Consider the following 17,550-nt stretch of genomic DNA (forward strand, 5'->3'; position numbering starts at 1 on the left):
GGTCCAGGCAGCTGGATTTTCCACAATGCTGTCAACCTATTGACACTCCAAGGCATCATGGGAAGTTAAAAGGGTGGGCAGATACAGCTCTTTAGAACTGCTTGGAGTGCTGCTATTACACCAAGGCCTACTGACAGAGAAGGGGGCCCATTAGAGGACACTTTGCTGAGGCCTGTTCAAACCTGGAGCCAGTCCTGTCCTGCCCATAATCTAGGCAAATTTTATATTACAATATAGCCCAATTTCACCTACTTGCCTAATGCATTGGTTTTCAATGGATGGGTCACAAGTAGGTCACACCTGACTGACGGTTGCATGAGTAGCATCACTATTTTCCCCTCAAGAAAAATAGAAGGCAGAAGAGACCAGATGCTAAAGAGGTCAGAGCTCCTTGAAATCACCTTTTATTCTCAATGGAGAAGGAAAATCTGGAATATGATGCTGATTAATAAGATTACTGCATATAAACCACCTGTGAGAAGGAAGAAGTAACTCAACAAAGGACTTTTCAGAGAAACTGGATTTTATCCAATGTTTTGAATCAATATGGGCCAGGTAATTTAGCACCGGTGGACATGTAATTAAATGAACTGGATTCAATTATTTAATGATGTTTCCTATCTATATGAAGTTATGGTGTGTGTGTGTAGTTGCTTTTCATGTATGTGTGATATAATAATATTATAATTATAATCAGCCAGAGCTCCATGTCGAATTAGGTATGTAGAAAAAGGAATTGTGGGTGTCAAACTGAACCTACCACAATTCCATCTTTTGCACAGCTAGGAGCCCTGTCTTTTTTACATGACCAGACAAACAACGTAACGAAGATGATAGACATATAATAAACAAAATAAAAATGGATCCCATGTTGCAGGTTGAAGTTGAAAGGTGGGTCCTGGGTCTGAAAGGACTGAAGTTATCTGAATGTTTTGTACATTCGCTAAGGCCAGTAATCAGAAGTGCAAACAAGCAGACTGGTATTTATACAATTTTATTTTGGGGGATAGCCGTATTAGCCTGCTTAAGAAAAACAGAGTCCTGTGGCACCTTAGAGGCTTAGGGACTTGCAAAGCTATTGTAGCATAAGCTTTTACCATCTCCCAAGTATCTATACAAGGGGTAGGCACCTTGGTGCCATCCAGATGTTTTGTCCTACAACTCCCATAAACCCTGACCATTGGCGGGTACCAGGTTGCCTACCCTGATCTATACTTATTCATGGTTATAGTGGGAGGGGTGGAACAGTTTACAGAATAGAGCCAAAATGGCAAGAAATGCAAGTGATAGCAAACATGTTACAGTTCTATGAAGAGCACCAATGAGTACAATATTCAACAAGATTTTGTATTCAGTTGTGCTCTGAATATCACATTATGATAAGTGGGTGGTACTGGTGGAAGGAAAAGTCGAGTTTAGGATAACAGAGTTTCAGATGAATATGATTACTTAACACACATTTCAAAACAGAAGTGATAAACAAGTAACACATTATAAAAAATCCTTTGGTACCAAAAAATGAAGTCTGCACAGCATTAGCGTCTCAGACACATTTCCTCCTTGACCAACCTAATGCTTTTTGATCTCCTCTCCTCAGACAACTTCCCATGGACTTACCCAAAGGAAGCATGATCTAATTGTTGTTCCAGCAGTAAAAATATCACTGCTTTTCTCTCACTGCTAGAAGGAGAAAACCCTTTGTTCAAGAACAGTGCAAGGTAGAACTTGGCCCTTGCCACTAGTTAATTTGTACATCTAACAGGAAGCTCTTGGGAAAAAAAAAACCCTTTCCACCCAGTGAGAAGGACCAGAAGGAATGTTTCTTTATTTATTCATTCATTCATTCATTCATTCACTTACTTGATTTGTACCCACCTTTCTACCAAAAAATAGCACTCAAGGTGGCTTATAATCATAAATAAAAGCTGATTAAAACAATAAAACAATGCATTAAAATAAAATAAAAACAGAGCAACAACAGAACAACACTCAACCCAACAGACCTGTTTACACACCAAAGGTCTTCTTGAATAAAGTGGTCTTTGCCTAATGGCAGATGGACAGCAGAGAGGGAGCAGTGAACCTAGCCTCTCTTGGCAGGGAGTTCCACAGCCTGGGAGCAACCCCTGAGAAAGCCCTGTCTCACATTGCCACTAAATGTGCCTCTGGAGCTGGTGTCAAAAGAAGGGCCTCTCACAAAGATCTTAAGACCTGGGCAGGCTTGTATGGGAAAAGGTGGTCCGTCAGGTAGCCTGGTCCCAAGCAGTATAGGGCTTTAGAGGTCAAAACCAGCACTTTGAATTCTGCCCGGAAACAGACCAGTAGCCAGTGAAGCTGTTGTAACAAGGGAGTCACATGCTCCTTGTAACCAGCCCCAGTTACAGATTGAGAAGCAGATTATTCTTCATCCTCCCTCCTGCCAACTTTGGACATTTTTGGTAAGGATTAGGATATCAAATATGAAGAGATGCAGGGTAGCGTGCAGCAATCAGAAAAGGTGAATGCATAGGCCTAGCCAATGGGAGATGCAGGTCAATGCCCTATCTCCAAATCACTAAACACTTTGACCAAATATTCAATAGACTCAACATTCAAAAAACAAACAGCAAAGCACTTCTCCACAAACATAATGACCAGCAACTTCTTAAAAAGTAAACAAAGATTCCTAGCGTGACACATTTTGCCCCAGATTCTTTGTCTCCATGACAAACCCAGAGATGTATGGAGTTCACTCAGCCATGGATAAGACTTTAGAGCTGGGTATGAGCAACTGAGAGTCTAAGATGTTTGTTGAATTCCCAACAGTTGCATAGATCAGCCTTTTCCCTGACAGAGAATAAGTTGATGGAAAGGTTAGATCAGGCAGGTGTTGTAAGATTATACTTCATGCATATGCTTCTCTCAATGCTGTATTGCTATCCAATTGTGAAATATCTTTCAGCTGTACTATAGACTAGAAGAAAATATTACTGGTATTCAGCATTTGCTACGAAACCTTCAGCTGAGGTTTAAATTGTCAGGGAATTCCAGGGAGAGCGCACGTGCAAGCACATGGGGGAAGCAAGAAGAGGACACTGCATTTTACCAACTCCTTGTCTTAATTAACAGGCAGCACATGCTGCATGGGTTCATTAAAGACTTTCAGCAATCACCCCTTTGCATTACCACCTGCTCCAGACTAGAACAAATAACTGAGGGGAAGTTATTTCTGCCATCATTCTTACAGCTGTGAGTCATTCTGTCATGGCGTCTGGTGTTTCAGGACTGAAACACTTCTCAAGTGATGGCTGTAACTGACAGGTCTAAAGAAATTCTGTACTGTTGCACACTCAGAATGAAGCAATTAGAAATCACATTGTAAAGAAAATGGTCAGCACACACCATCTAACGAGCTGGTTAGGACATCACAAAGGCAATTCCTGGATTGTTTAACTCAGGAACGCCCTGTTGTCAATATTGCCCATATCTCCCCTCATGGCTAATTGTACATTGCAATAAACCAACCTTGCTAATGATTTTTCTAGTTTATTTAAAAAACTCACACATGCAAGTTGAATTTGTGGTAGCAAAGACGGAAATCAGGAACTCCAAGTCACGTTACTGTTAGAAGGGAAAGCCAAAACATTAGACTAGTTTTTATGTTTGTAGATGAAGACATGGAGTGTCTTACATAACCCTATTAAGAGCAGCAAAAATCACTGCTGCCAGAGCAGGAAAATTACTTCTACCACCCATCAATTGCGGGCTGGCTGAATATGGAAAGCTGCAGTAACAGAAAAACGTTACATTCATATGACAGAGGGGAGATTAAGGGTGGAGATTCTTGATTCTTAAAATACTGATGTTACTGAATGTTACAGCAAGTACAAATAATATTATGTCTTTGTTATGAATAACTTTCAAATTCCATTGACAAAAAGGGGGCACATCTCCTATGGTAACAGTTGGTCCTTGCCTAGGGAGGCCTCTGTCTTGCGAACCACCACCAAACTGGACTTGTTTCATGCTAGTAACCAATAAAAAGCAGTTTGCAAGGCACCAGTAGTATCTGAACCCCTGCCTCCAATTTGGAGGTATTTTTAGGAATGCAGCTCATGTCTCTCAAAATACTTCATGCTGGCACCACTAGAATAATTAGCAAGGTGATGCAGGTGCAAGGTAATCTGCTGTTTTGAAAGAGCAATACTTCCTCTGATAGCATGTCAATGGCTCTTAAAGGAAGTGCACAACCTATTTGGAGCAATACCCTAAGGCAATATCATTCTGTATTCAGTTCCAGCTGAAGAGATGCCTCTTGCTACTTTTAAATTGTGATTATATGCCAGACTTTTCAGAATTTATTTTTAATTGGTTTTAATTCAAATGCTTATTTGTTTAAGCCACACTGAGAACTAGTCTGGATGAAAGATAGTTTAGAAATGGAGTTATTCCAAGACAGGTTGTTCTGACAGGTTTTTAACCAACCTGATATTTTAAGCCAATACATTAGGCCAGGGGTGGGCAACCTGTGATCTTCCATATGATTTGGCCTACAACTCCCATCATCCCTCACAACTGACTATACTGTTGTGAGAGATCTGTAGGCCAAAAAATTTGGTGGGCCACAAGTTGCCCACCCTGCATTAGGCTCTGTCCCTCTCCTTCCAAATGTCTGATTTGTTCAAGCTCGAACACTTAAGCTGAGAACACTGTAGAAACCACTTGGAAGATGCATGACCAGGTCCTCAGAGTTTGAATTTGAATCAATTTGAATTTTTCTCCTTGAGAGCTCCTCTCCTCTCACCCCTGAGAAATACCTGCTTGTTTGTGAAATCTTTTGTCTTCTTTGTGTGGTTAGCAAAGCGTCAAGGCAAAACTTTTCCACATCCTAAGTCCCAGGTGGGCCTCATCTGCAGGAAGAGTTCCGTAAGTGAGGTGCCACCACAAAAATGGGCCCTTCTCTGTCAACCACCACCCTAACCTCTGGAGCCAGTACACATCTTCTGCCACTACAGTAATACGTTTATGGTCCCATTATTTTAATACATATAAAATCTATATTAGAATTATTTTATTTTTTGCTCCAAGTGGCTGGCAGAGGTTTGTGTGGGCCAGTAGATTTTTAATTAATATGCTTGATAAGAGTACTTAGGCTGGGATAGTATGCATATTTGCAGATACTACTACAATTATGCACGGTGGCTGATTGTCTCCTCTGTGTGACCTATTTCTGTCCACTCTTTCTGCTTAAACTATTTCTTTTTAGCTTTGCTGAGAGCTGCCTTCCCCAATAAACAACAAAATGACATAAATACCAATACCTCTTCCTGGCAGTCCTTATCTCTATAGCATAAGGGGAAACAATAAGACTGAGCATATTTATCAGGACTATTACGTCTACAGTGAGTGCAAGAAAACAGCTTCAGTGTTAAAGGAGCAGGAAAGACAGAGGCAGTTAGCAAACTCTGCATCTTTTTTAAAAGCTCATCATTCTTCAGAAGTGGTTTGAAGCCAGAAACAAGCTTCCATATATAGTAAAAAGTGAGCAAAAGACACCCACATAGAGATCTTAAAACTGCAACCAAATGGAAACTTGGTGGTATGTATGCCAGTAATGCCACAACCTTTGTTCCAACAGCGTATATGAAGACAGCACTTTTCTGATTTCCCTATGAGAAAGTGGCAGCTTAATTATGTCTCGCTTTGCTTCTATTATGTACATAAAAGTGATCACAGTGAATGTGGAAAGCTAGCCTAAGGGCTTGTCTACCCAAGAATGATGCATCAGTTTTTAAAATGTATAAGCTACAAACCAATTCAGTTACAGGTACAAAATCAGCTTGGTCAATCTCTTCTTGCTTTGGGAATAGATTTCCTCCATTTAGATACAGCAGTTTAAACATTCACACATTGGGTTCAACCGCTGCCAGATTCATGTGAAGCACTGTACAAACAGGCATGTCACCAAGATGAAGGAAGCATAAATTATGTTTGTCCCAGTTTTAAGAGACAGCAGGAAGTGTCAGTCATATGTTGTAGATATTATTTATTTTAATTTATTTAATCATTATTTTATTTTATTTAATTAATAAGATATATATTATATTAACAACTTCTTCAACATTATACTGTATTGTCATATAGCTCAAAACCTTATTTGGCCCAAGTACATATGCTTCTAAGACAAACTAATATATGTTTGTAGGATGTAAGAAAGGATGACAACTTGGCACATACATGGATTTGCCTCTCGATTATTTATGTTGACTTCTAGCCCATCATTGACGAAATAATTCTTCTTTTCTCCTGGAATTTCAGACCTATTTTACCCCCTACTCTAGTACATAGAAAAACTGTGTTTTGGGCAACCTGTGAATCTTGGCAGTTACATATAATCCTCTAGATCAGAGTTCATTCTCCTCACACACTTTTACAATCCTTTTCCTGGAAACATCCTGTTGGAATTCATGCCCAGGGCGTAAAAAGCAGGAACTGACGTTTTGCTTCAACCTGCATCACCCACAGCTTCCTCCAAGGATATAAAAAATGTTTTTTTAAATTAAAAGGAAAAGCATGTTTAGAATATCTTATTTCCTAAAGAATAAATCTACCAGAATAGATCAGAAATGTAACAGTTTATATAAATTCATCCTAGCTTCTCTCTAAAAGAATGCAGATTCCTACTATAACACTTCACAGGTGTCATCTCCCGTTGCAAGTGCAGTTAGCAGGAACTCACATTTACATCCCAACTACTCCATTTCCTTGCCAATGTATTTCATGCAGCCCCAGCTTCCTATCCTGCAAAAAGCATTAAAGAGGATCAAACAGCCAAACAATTAATTGTGTGGTTGTCATAGGGAAACAAGCTCATCTTATAAGTGCGGTTTCAAGATGCCCTTGCTAGGATAATCCAGTAACAGGCTTGTTTGCGAAGGCTTTTAAGAACCAATTTTCAAATTTAATAAAAGGAAATTGCTATGTTCAATCACACACATGTGTCATCTAGGCCTTGCTCTCTGAGAGGTACATGCTATCCTATATCGGATTTAACTCATAATAATGTTCTCTAGTTCTTTTAAAAGGAATTGGGGGGGTTAATGTTGTGTTTTTAATATTGTATTATAAATGTGATTTTAATATTTATATATGAACTACTTAGGGATTTTATTACATTTAACAGTATATAAATATCACAAGAAATAAAATAAATAAGCTGCATGGGTTTAGCTGGTGTGTGTGAGTGCGTGATACACATGTATACACATGTCTGAATCCAAAGCATCATCTGATTTAAACCCTGTGAAGAAAATTAGATATGTATATATTTGGAGTACTTTGTTTTGTTTTTAAAACCTGCCCATTATATCTGGCAGGCAAGGTGGCAGGTGTCATAAAACCATGAAAGGAGCAGCTTGAGTCCCTGCTCCCTCTACCTTGAAGCCTTTGGGGCTGTTTACACAACACACTAAACCACACTCAACGTATTGTCTGAACGCAGCCAGGGTGGCCTGTTAACCATGCAGTGTGGCTTATTTTCTTGAATATGCCACCTTGAGAACCCATGGTTTGTTGCTGGGTTGTTCAGGGTAGTTAACAAGCCACACTACATGGTTAAACAGACCACCCTGGCTGCGTTCAGACAACACGCTAACACACAGTTCAACAAACAACCCATGGTTCAAACCAACCCAGTGGTTGAAACAGCCCCATAGATTACGAGAATCCAGGTTTACAGGAATCCCTTTTCTCTATGACCTTGTAGCCCTTTTACCTAAGCCATAATGAAAAGGAGCCAGAAAAGCTTGTCCACTTCCCTCTTTCTTTGTAGGCATAGGAAAAGCGAGCCTTGAGTGACTTCTCCTCTATCCAGAGCCCAACTGACACCCACTTAGAAAGAAAAGCAAGGAACAGACACAAATGATATATACAGCAAACACTCTATATAAACCAATAGTGGGCTAACTTCTGTCTTGCACCTGGTCTACTTTTTTCATACCAGAACTCCTGAAATTGACCGACGTGTTTTACATTTACAAAGCTGGAGTGCATATTTATGATCTCTGAATGCTTCAGCTTATGACAGCTGAAGCATAACCAGTTTGTTTTAACTGACCCTGCATAGCCACTCTTGCCTGAGAATGTAAGAAGTACCTTGCTGGATCCGGCCAAGGTCCACGTAGTCCATCATTCTTGGCAATAATTTCAGCAAACAGCACCATAAGAATGGCTAGTGGTCCACTGGTGGATCATGGCCTATCTTTTGTTCACCCTTTATCTAAGCCATAGTTAGGCAATGTTAATGTCAACAATCATGCTAGCATACATGTTGAGTAGAAAGAATAAGAACAGTATTTTCACTTCCTTGCAACAAATGAAGGTGGACAAAAAACTAGATTTCCCTTGGCACTTAATGGGATATTTTAAGGTAATAAAAGCAGAAACCAGCTTTCTAAAAGGCTTTTCTAAAGATCTCTGCACAATGTCATGTCCCACTCCACCTTCTGCTTAGAGAATAAGCTGTGGTAAGGCATCTATCTTCAAGCTGGGGGACGGGGGGGAGAGAAAATGAATTTTAACTGTTGCTCCAGCAGATGTTCTTTTGTGGAACAATTCCACACAGGTGTACTGTAGAATAGAAGCCCATTAAACACACACACACACACACACACACACACAGAGAGAGAGAGAGAGAGAGAGAGAGCGAGCACACACTATACAGACTCTTGGTTTCATATTCCACGTGAACCAATTTATTAAGGCCTTGAAAAGCCATCTTGTTCCATTTCACTTTAGCTAACTGAAAAGCAGCCCACATTTCCTATAAATTCAATCCAACTGCAAAAGACAACCCAAAATCTGGTGAACAGCTTTTCATTCATCTTGTGTCCTTCCAGTCACGCAACAGAATTGTTCACAATCATTGCTCAGGGCTGAGCACTGTGTACATCTGCAGTTTCACATATACCATAGATTTGGAAACCCTAGAAGCTCAGTCCTTTGTCTTAAAATGTTTTTACCTCTCATGGCTAAAGAACATTTTGAACACATGTTGGCCAAGCCCATAAAGTTTTCAGGAACCAAACCGTGTGTGTATGTGTTGTTGTTTTTACAGGACTTGGATTAGTCCTGTAATCCATTAGTCCATGGATTAAAGTTTGGGCCAATATCCAGAGAAGTGCATGACAAATTCTGAATGCCCAGCAAAGCTTCTGATTCAAAACAGTAAGCCTTCCGGAAGCCACAAGTCCGCCATAGTACTGTATGAAGAAATGCTCCTTTTAAAACTTTAAAAACTGCTGTCTACTGATTTTCTGTAGAAGACCCCCAAAAGGACACATTAGAGACTGAAGGCACAATCCTACTGGATCCACCATGGGTACTCGGAAGCCTCCAGACTCAGAGGCTTATGAGTATCCAATGCAGAGGGGGAAGCACATCACACCTCCCACTCTGCATTTCAGCTAGATGGGCTCACTGATTACTTGCTATTTGTGTATTTTCTGACTGCTGTTGAATATGAGAAACAAGTGCACAAAGCAACCCAAAGACTGATACAGTGGTTATTACAAGTTGTGTCATATTTTGTGGGAAGTTTTTTTTTTTTTTTTTTTTAGGCAAAAATTGTGTTCCAGCAACTTAAACCTATTGCCTGTAGTCCTTCACAATCTCCTCCTCCCTTGCTTTTTGGGCACTTTTAAGATCTTTTGAAGACTGCCAACTTCTACACTCCTCTTTAATATTTTCTCCCAGCTAAAGACACAACTTTATCTGTGCTGCTAAACTGTTTTATAGAATTGTTTTAATGTTCTTAGTGTTCTATATTGGGGTCCTTTGTCTGAAAGGTAGGATGGGAATATAAGAAATAATATCCCTAAATTTATACTCATAAATTTGATTTTTCATTCATAAATAGCTTAGTGTTTAATTTCTTTACACAACAATATATATGCAGAATCTGAAAGATTAATTGCACTACATTTTGGAATTTTTAACTTTAAAATGTGGGTGGTCGTTTATTTTAATTTTTTTCCTTTAACACTACAAAAACTGATGAAAAAGGTATTGCATTCAAGTAAATATCCACTCAAATGGTATCCAAAAGAATGAAGGGTGCAATCCTATGGGGATGGGTGGCCGCCTCCAAACTCAGAGGCGACTGCCTATCTAATGCAGGGCAGGAGAAGCACGGAGAGGATTGTTCCCTCCACGCTTCTCCTGCCTTGCATTTGCGGCCAGACAGCTGATTTCGGCTGTCTAGCTGCGGGAAGGCAGAGCAGGGAAGGAGGCTGCCAGATGACACATAGGATGTGTCGTACTGGCATTTCCGCCTTCCCCGTCCTGGAATGCCCCCCAGAACACCCTGTTTTGGCCACTCCGTGCTCCTTTTCCACACACAGGGCTGTTCCACGCTGCCTCGCAGGCAGCATGGAAGGGGGGGGAAGGTCAGTTCTCTGGGAACTGACCTCAGAGAGCAGGCTCTGAGGTTGGTTCCTAGAAAACCACATATCCTATGGCCATCTAGCCACTGACTAGCAGCCATAGGATTGCTCCCTAAATGATTTTCACCACAGCTGTTCTTTATGGTGTCCAGTGGGTAGCATGTTTTCTATGTACGTTTCACTGAAAGTGTTAACAGGAGTTTATCAAGTAATTCATCAGTATTATTTGCACAAAAATTTATTTTTGGATCAGATGATCAATCAGTTTAACAACAGATTGGGAAACCTTCAGGCAGCTCGATAACTACACTCCATCTACACAATAGGCTTAAATCCAAGTTCTCTTGCTTAGCAAACTTGCAGCTGACAGCATTAAGTACCAACAGCAACATTATAATTGGACTGAGGTCGAAGGCATTACGTGGCATAGTTGTTTTAAATAGATATAAATACTATACTGGGTCTATAATAAACACCAATCGGGAAGAGAAGGAAAGGTTCTTATGAACATACAAAGCTATCTTTCAACAAAATCAGGCCGTTGGTCAGAATCACACCATTGGCCATGCTGGCTGGGAATTCAAGGACAGGTCTTTCCAAGCCCCACTACCTGAGATTCTTTAACTGAAGATGCAGAGGATTAAACTTCTGTGTGCAAAACATGTGCTCTACCATTGAGTTATTGCCCATTTCCGAGACAGTTTAGATGGCTAAACCATACATCTTGTTATACAATCTCAATTTTAGGAGAGAATTTAAAAAATGCTGGTGGGTAGGTTACATAGTCTGGGTTTAGCAAAGCTAGCAGCAGTCAAGCTGGAAGGAAAGGGAATATGATGAAATGTTAATCTTATTATTTGCTAGTAAAAAAAAAAAAGCAAGAGGAAAGAGTGAATGATGGGTTGTATTGATCCAACATGTTGCAGAAGGAGAAATATGTAGCAATGTTCTAAGATTTCAAACAGCTTTTCTAGTATACAGTGCTCAGAGATTCGTACTGGACAAGGGTTATTGGAAGGTATTTTTGTACCTTTCAAAGTAAGTTAAACACTGAAGGTATCCGCCTTTTACATTTTTTCATTCTTTTAAAAACAAAATCATGCAGCTCCCATTCAATGGCAATGACATTTGTAAAAAAAACACAACCAAATGTAAATGCAGCAAATGTATATGCCCTACTGCTAGACCAAAGTGTAACAAAAACCCAGTCTAAAGATCTCTTCTTCTTCTCACAGAGTATTATGCAACTTGTAACAACCACTGCATCAGATATGGGTTGCATTGTGCACTTGTTTCTAAACATCAAAAGCAATCACAACATACATAAATATCAAATAATCACTTAATACCTAAAGCATAATGATCCAGAGTTTAAAATAAATTCTAGTTTGTTAACAACCCAGCATTTGTTGTTGGTTTGTTTAAACCAGGATTCCTAGTTCACAGATTTCCAGAGTAGCTGTAAGTCTGTGGCAGCAAGAACAACAGTGCTAGCTTCCTGTAGTGCCAGCAATGAATCCCACTAGTGTAAAAGAAACAATGGGAGCACAGCAGCAGTATAAGATACTGCCTGATATGTTTGAGTGGTCTTAGCTGAGAATGATAGGTGACAACAAATTGTATTATTTTGTTTCTCATCTGGGTCTATCAGGTTATTCCTGAGCAGCAGCCTGGCTCTGTTGATCTGTTTTTTCACTTTGTTGGGTGGGTACTGACAAATCTGAGCAGATGGGTTTTATTGTAGGGGTTGGCTATAAGAAATGGATTTTATGGTGTGTTCTGGGTGGAAGCTGGAAGCATGTAGATGTCTACAGATTTCCAGTATAGAGTGGTCCTTATATGTCCATTATGTACTTGCACTGAAAAACATTTGCTAAAGTGACACTGAAATTCTGGTTTATTTCTCCTCCTGGTCATGCAGGAGGGGAAGCGCATCAGCCCAAGGCTTTGCGTAGCCTCTTTTCTGCTCATGCACATAGCACTAGGCTATGAGCTAAGTGGACCAATAGTCTGACTCAGTATAAGGGAGCTTCCTATATTCCAGATGTTTCTGTGAAAGTCTAAAGTTTGCAACCATCTTTAAAATACCAGTTGGCCCAAGGAAGAAAATACTTAATTTTTTCTCTTCAGATATAATTTGGTAATGTTAAAAATAAAAATATTAATTTTGGAATTATGTCCACCTTTACTGTTGCTGTCTAAGAAAGTTGCAATCTGGACTGTTTGTCCAAATCTTCCTTTATCTTTTTTATTGTTGTTGTTCAGTCGTTCAGTCGTGTCCGACTCTTCGTGACCCCATGGACCATAGCACGCCAGGCCTTCCTGTCCTGCGCTCTCTCCCGGAGCGTGCTCAAGTTCATATTCATTGCATCAGTGATGCTATCTAGCCATCTCATCCTCTGCTGTCCCCTTCTCCTTTTGCCTTCAGTCTTTCCCAGCATCAGGGTCTTTTCCAGAGAGTTTTCTCTTCGCATTAGGTGGCCAAAATATTTGAGCTTCAGCTTCAGGATCTGTCCTTCCAATGAGCACTCAGGGTTGATTTCCTTTAGGATGGACTGATTTGACCTCCTTGCAGTCCAGGGGACTCATAAGAGTCTTCTCCAGCACCACAGTTCGAAAGCATCAATTCTTCGGCGCTCAGCCTTCCTTATAGTCCAGCTCTCACAGCCATACGTTGCTACTGGGAAAACCATAGCTTTGATTAGACGGACCTTTGTCGGCAAGGTGATGTCTCTGCTTCTTACTATGCTGTCTAGGTTTGCCATAGCTTTCCTCCCAAGGAGCAAGCGTCTTTTAATTTCATGGCTACAGTCACCATCTGTGGTGATCTTGGAGCCCAAGAAAGTAAAATCTGTCACTGCTTGAATTTCTTCCCCTTCTATATGCCAGGAAGTGATAGGGCCAGATGCCATGATCTTCGTTTTTGTAATGTTGAGTTTCAAACCAGCTTTTGCACTCTCCACTTTCACCCTCAACAAGGGGCTGTTTAGATTCTCTTCGCTTTCTGCCATTAGGGTGGTATCGTCTGCATATCGGAGGTTGTTGATAATTCTCCCAGCAATCTTAATTCCGACCTCTGATTCATCCAACCCGGCATTTCTCATGATGTACTCTGCATATAAGTTAAATAAGCAGGGTGACAATATGCAGCCTTGTCGTACTCCTTTCCCAATTTTGAACCAATCGGCTGTTCCATGTTCGGTTCTTACTGTTGTTTCTTGACCCTCGTACAGGTTTCTCAGGAGATGGGTAAGGTGGTCTGGTACTCCCATCTCTTTAAGGATTTGCCAGAGTTTGTTGTGATCCACACAATCAAAGGCTTTAGCGTAGTCAATGAAGCAGAAATAGACGTTTTTCTGGAATTCTCTTGCTTTCTCCATGATCCAGCGAATGTTGGTGATTTGATGTCTAGTTCCTCTGCCTCTTCGAAACCCAGCTTGTACTTCCGGTAGTTCTCGGTTCACATACTGCTGAAGCCTAGGATACAATTCAAGGAAAACAATTCTGATACTTCTGCTGCTAGATATATACCCAAATATTTGAATTCCTTTTTGCAAGGTGTTTTCTGAAGATATATTACCTAATTAAAACACTTGTTGTGTTCTATTGATTCCTAATATTTCAGACTTAGACTCATTTAGTTTATGTCTCAAGACTCAACTATATTCCTGAATGGTTAATAAAAAAAATCCTTTTCAGAGTTTATTGAATCTGTTAGTGCAGTGATCTTCACTATTTTTCAAGCAGCAGCTACTTTGACTCCAGGAACCACCACCAAGGGCCACTTGGGGGCAATTACTGAGCTGTGGGTGGCCTTTCCTCTCTCCCCTCCTGTCAAGCAATGACTGATGTACACCAAGCTTGGCTGGAGGTCTTTTCAGGCCTCACCTCCCCATTGTCCAAGCAAGGCCTCAGCAGTCGGTCACCAAGTCACCAGGCAGGCAAATTCTAATAGGCTCACTTAGTCCTTGGATGAGGATGAGTCTTTTTCCCATCCCCAAGAGAGGGCTCTGCTCTACTCAGTGTGGCAATCGCCCAGTGCAGGCCCATCTTGCTTTTCCTCTTACCTGCACATTCAATTTCCCCTCCACCTGCAGTACCTATACAGTGCAGCACTGCAGTGAGCAGATCATATTGCTCTTTGTTTTTTGAGCTTCTCCCCTACCACAGCTAATTGGCTGATTACTCCTCCCACCATCACCACCTTACAGCTGATGAGTGCCACGTCTCCTGAATCCCCACCCCGATGTCTCCTCTGGTAGCCCAGATCCCAGCAGCCAGCCCACTGCTCAACAACCTCTGCTAAGAGCGAATCGCTACTGCAAAAGGACAGTTAATATGAGAGAGAGAGTGTGAGTGAGTGCGTGTGGGGGCGGAGAGCTGCACCTGAAATGCTTGAGTGTTGCCAGTGTTTCGCAGGTCTTCCAGTAAAGAACACTGTGTTAGTGCTATATCATCTCCGTATAGTACAATTTATTTTCCATATCTCAGAGAATCATACCTTTAATTGTCCTTTTGGTTCTTACTGCTAACATTTCAAGACACAATGTTGGGGACAGGGGTCAACTTTGCTGTATTCCTTTTTCTAATATTATAGATAACCTATTTGTGATCTGTCAGGAAATCCAAAATCCAGTTGGCAATTCCTTTATGTCAATCTTTGTAAACCGCCCAGAGAGCTCCGGCTATTGGGCGGTACAGAAATGTAATAAATAATAAAAATGATAACAATGATAACAACAACAACTTATTAGGACCAACCAAAAGTTTGCAAGCAGCTCTCTTTGGCTGTGTTGTTATCATCGTCATCTATTATTCATAGTAATCCTTGAAATATGCTTATCATATATCACTGAATCCCTTTTGATTCCCTACTCAGTACTTAGTTAATACAGCCTCCACAATGGGCCATTCCATCATATTAAATGCCTTCTGTGCATCATAAACAGATGTTCTAATTTTTTGTTTTGTTTTTTGCAATAATCCCTTTATACAACTTATGACTTATTTGCTAGTTTCCTTCCATTCATGAAACACACCTTTTCCACAATTAGATAATGTGGTATAATTGCACTTAGCATATTTTCTAGTGCAGTGGCCATGATTTTATAGTTCACATTCATTAAAGCGATGGTCTATATGATTGCTTATTTGCTGGATCTTTACCTGGTTTCAGAATCAGAAACATGATAGTTCTTTTCCAGGTTTCTGTTATTCTACTTTGTAGAATGCACTACCAAGATTGGACATATTTATTTATTACATTTCTTTCCCATCTTTTCTTTGAAGAGCTCATGGTGGTATACATGGCTCCTATACACAGACACACACACACACTATACTCACAACAACCCTGCAATTAGGCTGAAAGATAATGAGGTGTCCAAAGTAACCCAGTAAGCTTAATGGCCAAGTAGGGATTTGAACTCAGGACTTCCCATTTCTAGTTCAACGCTCTAACCCAGGGGTGGGCAACTTGTGGCCCTCCAGCTGTTATGGCCTAACATCAGCCCTAGACAGCATAGACAATGGTAAGGGATGTTGGGATTTGTAGCCCAAAACAACTGAAAGGCCACAAGTTTCTCAACCCTGCTTTAATCACTACCCCACACTAGCACTTTTAGCAAGAGGGTTTCTTATCTTGAACTTCATCTTCAGAATGCTAGTAGTGAGTAAAATACCCAGAAATCACCAGTTCAAGATTTCAGATCCTGCACTTTTTCTCCTCGCTTCCTCTTAAGACTAACAGGCAGTCATAATTAACAGAATATATTGGAAGAGGGCAACAGAAGGGTCAGTTGTGAGCATGGAAAAATACCCAAGATCTAGCAAGAGTCTTCTGTGCACCACGGAAGCAACTGGAAGGTGGCTGGGAAGAGAGCGCTCTTTTAGAAGACAAAGAGAACTTGTTTGCAGAACTTTTTAATACCAAATTGCAAGCCCCTGGACAGAGCAAATCCCAGACCAAACAATACGAAGAACTATTTAGGAAACTAAGAGTGTTCTCTCATATGGATGCAAGCAAGCACTCCCCTGAACAATATTTTTCCATGAAAATGACAGAGGTCTTATAGACTGGCATCTCCCCATCCTTCCTTTTTGTCAACAAGAGTTTATTGCATCTGTCACTTCCCCCCAAATGTCCCCAGGAACGGAGAGTGTGGCAGGCAACAGAGACTAAACTTTTTCAGGATGAATAAAAACAGTCAAGCCACAGGAAGTGTCCAAACTTGTTATTCACACCCCAGTCGAATGCTTCTTGCACACCATGCACACTACTAATGCACTCTTCATAGTGCAGAGCAGAGGCACACTGGGAGCATATGCCAGTTTCCAAGGCATTCTCTGGAGGGATGCACAGTGAACACGGAGAAACAAAACTTCTTATGGTTCAACATCACGTTAGGCTTATTCCTAATATAAGTAAACTAAGGTCTATGACGACTTAAAACAATCTCAACAGAACATTTATATAAGGTTGTTGCTTCAACACTCATGAAGGTTTGTGCTGAAGTTATGCACCAACTGCTGAGTATGTTGAAGTTAGCATCATTTGCCCAGAAACCAATGTATTAAGATATGAAACAATCAGCAAACAAATTGTTTTGTTGCTCTAATTGGTTGCCTATTGCTGCCATTTTAATTTTGTAATTTAGCTTGCATAGTGTTTTATAGTTTTTAGGGAAAAACTGAATTTTATCTTACAGTTTTCTTGATTATAAGGCAACTTGGAGAATACATAGCATAAAGACAGGGTATAAATTGTTTTAGACAAGTAAATACTACATCCCCAGACATACCTTCCATCATTCCATTATTTCTGTTAGTAGCTCCACAAATGGGAAGACAACACTTTATGAACCCATGGCTGTCTAGAAATAAAACACAGAAGAATGGCAAACCCCTTAATTCATGCACTCTATCTTAGCAAGAGTGGTTTATCACATAACTTTCAAGTGTCATAATGCTCTATATCAATGAAATTATACATTTCAGCAGTTTTTATTGGACTACATAGTAAGCAAATTCTATCAGGTATTCATTGAACCATAGAGTTTTATACCAAACCTTGATTAACAATTGCTGATCTCTCTCCCATTTCTTCATTTAAAAGAATATTAGAAGAAAC

At 40.3% G+C, this 17,550-nt stretch overlaps 1 protein-coding gene across 9 annotated transcripts in view; it reads right to left on the bottom strand.

Annotated features, from left to right (window-relative positions):
• The window catches only part of TTYH3 (tweety family member 3), a 147,959-nt gene that overhangs the window by 115,295 nt on the left and 15,114 nt on the right, over window positions 1-17,550 (bottom strand). For 3 of the 9 annotated variants that reach the window (XM_084818262.1, XM_084818259.1, XM_084818260.1), the window contains exon 2: window positions 17,222-17,293. The exons of the other annotated variants lie outside the window; for them this stretch is intronic. The gene's annotated coding sequence lies outside the window, so the exon portion shown is untranslated. The remainder of the gene's footprint in view (window positions 1-17,221; window positions 17,294-17,550) is intronic. 9 annotated transcript variants of the gene reach the window in all.

This window comes from Heloderma suspectum, chromosome 12 (genome assembly GCF_057233095.1).
Source record: "Heloderma suspectum isolate Gila_16-S chromosome 12, 16-S_ref, whole genome shotgun sequence".
In the NCBI taxonomy this organism is placed as follows: Eukaryota; Metazoa; Chordata; class Lepidosauria; order Squamata; family Helodermatidae; genus Heloderma; species Heloderma suspectum.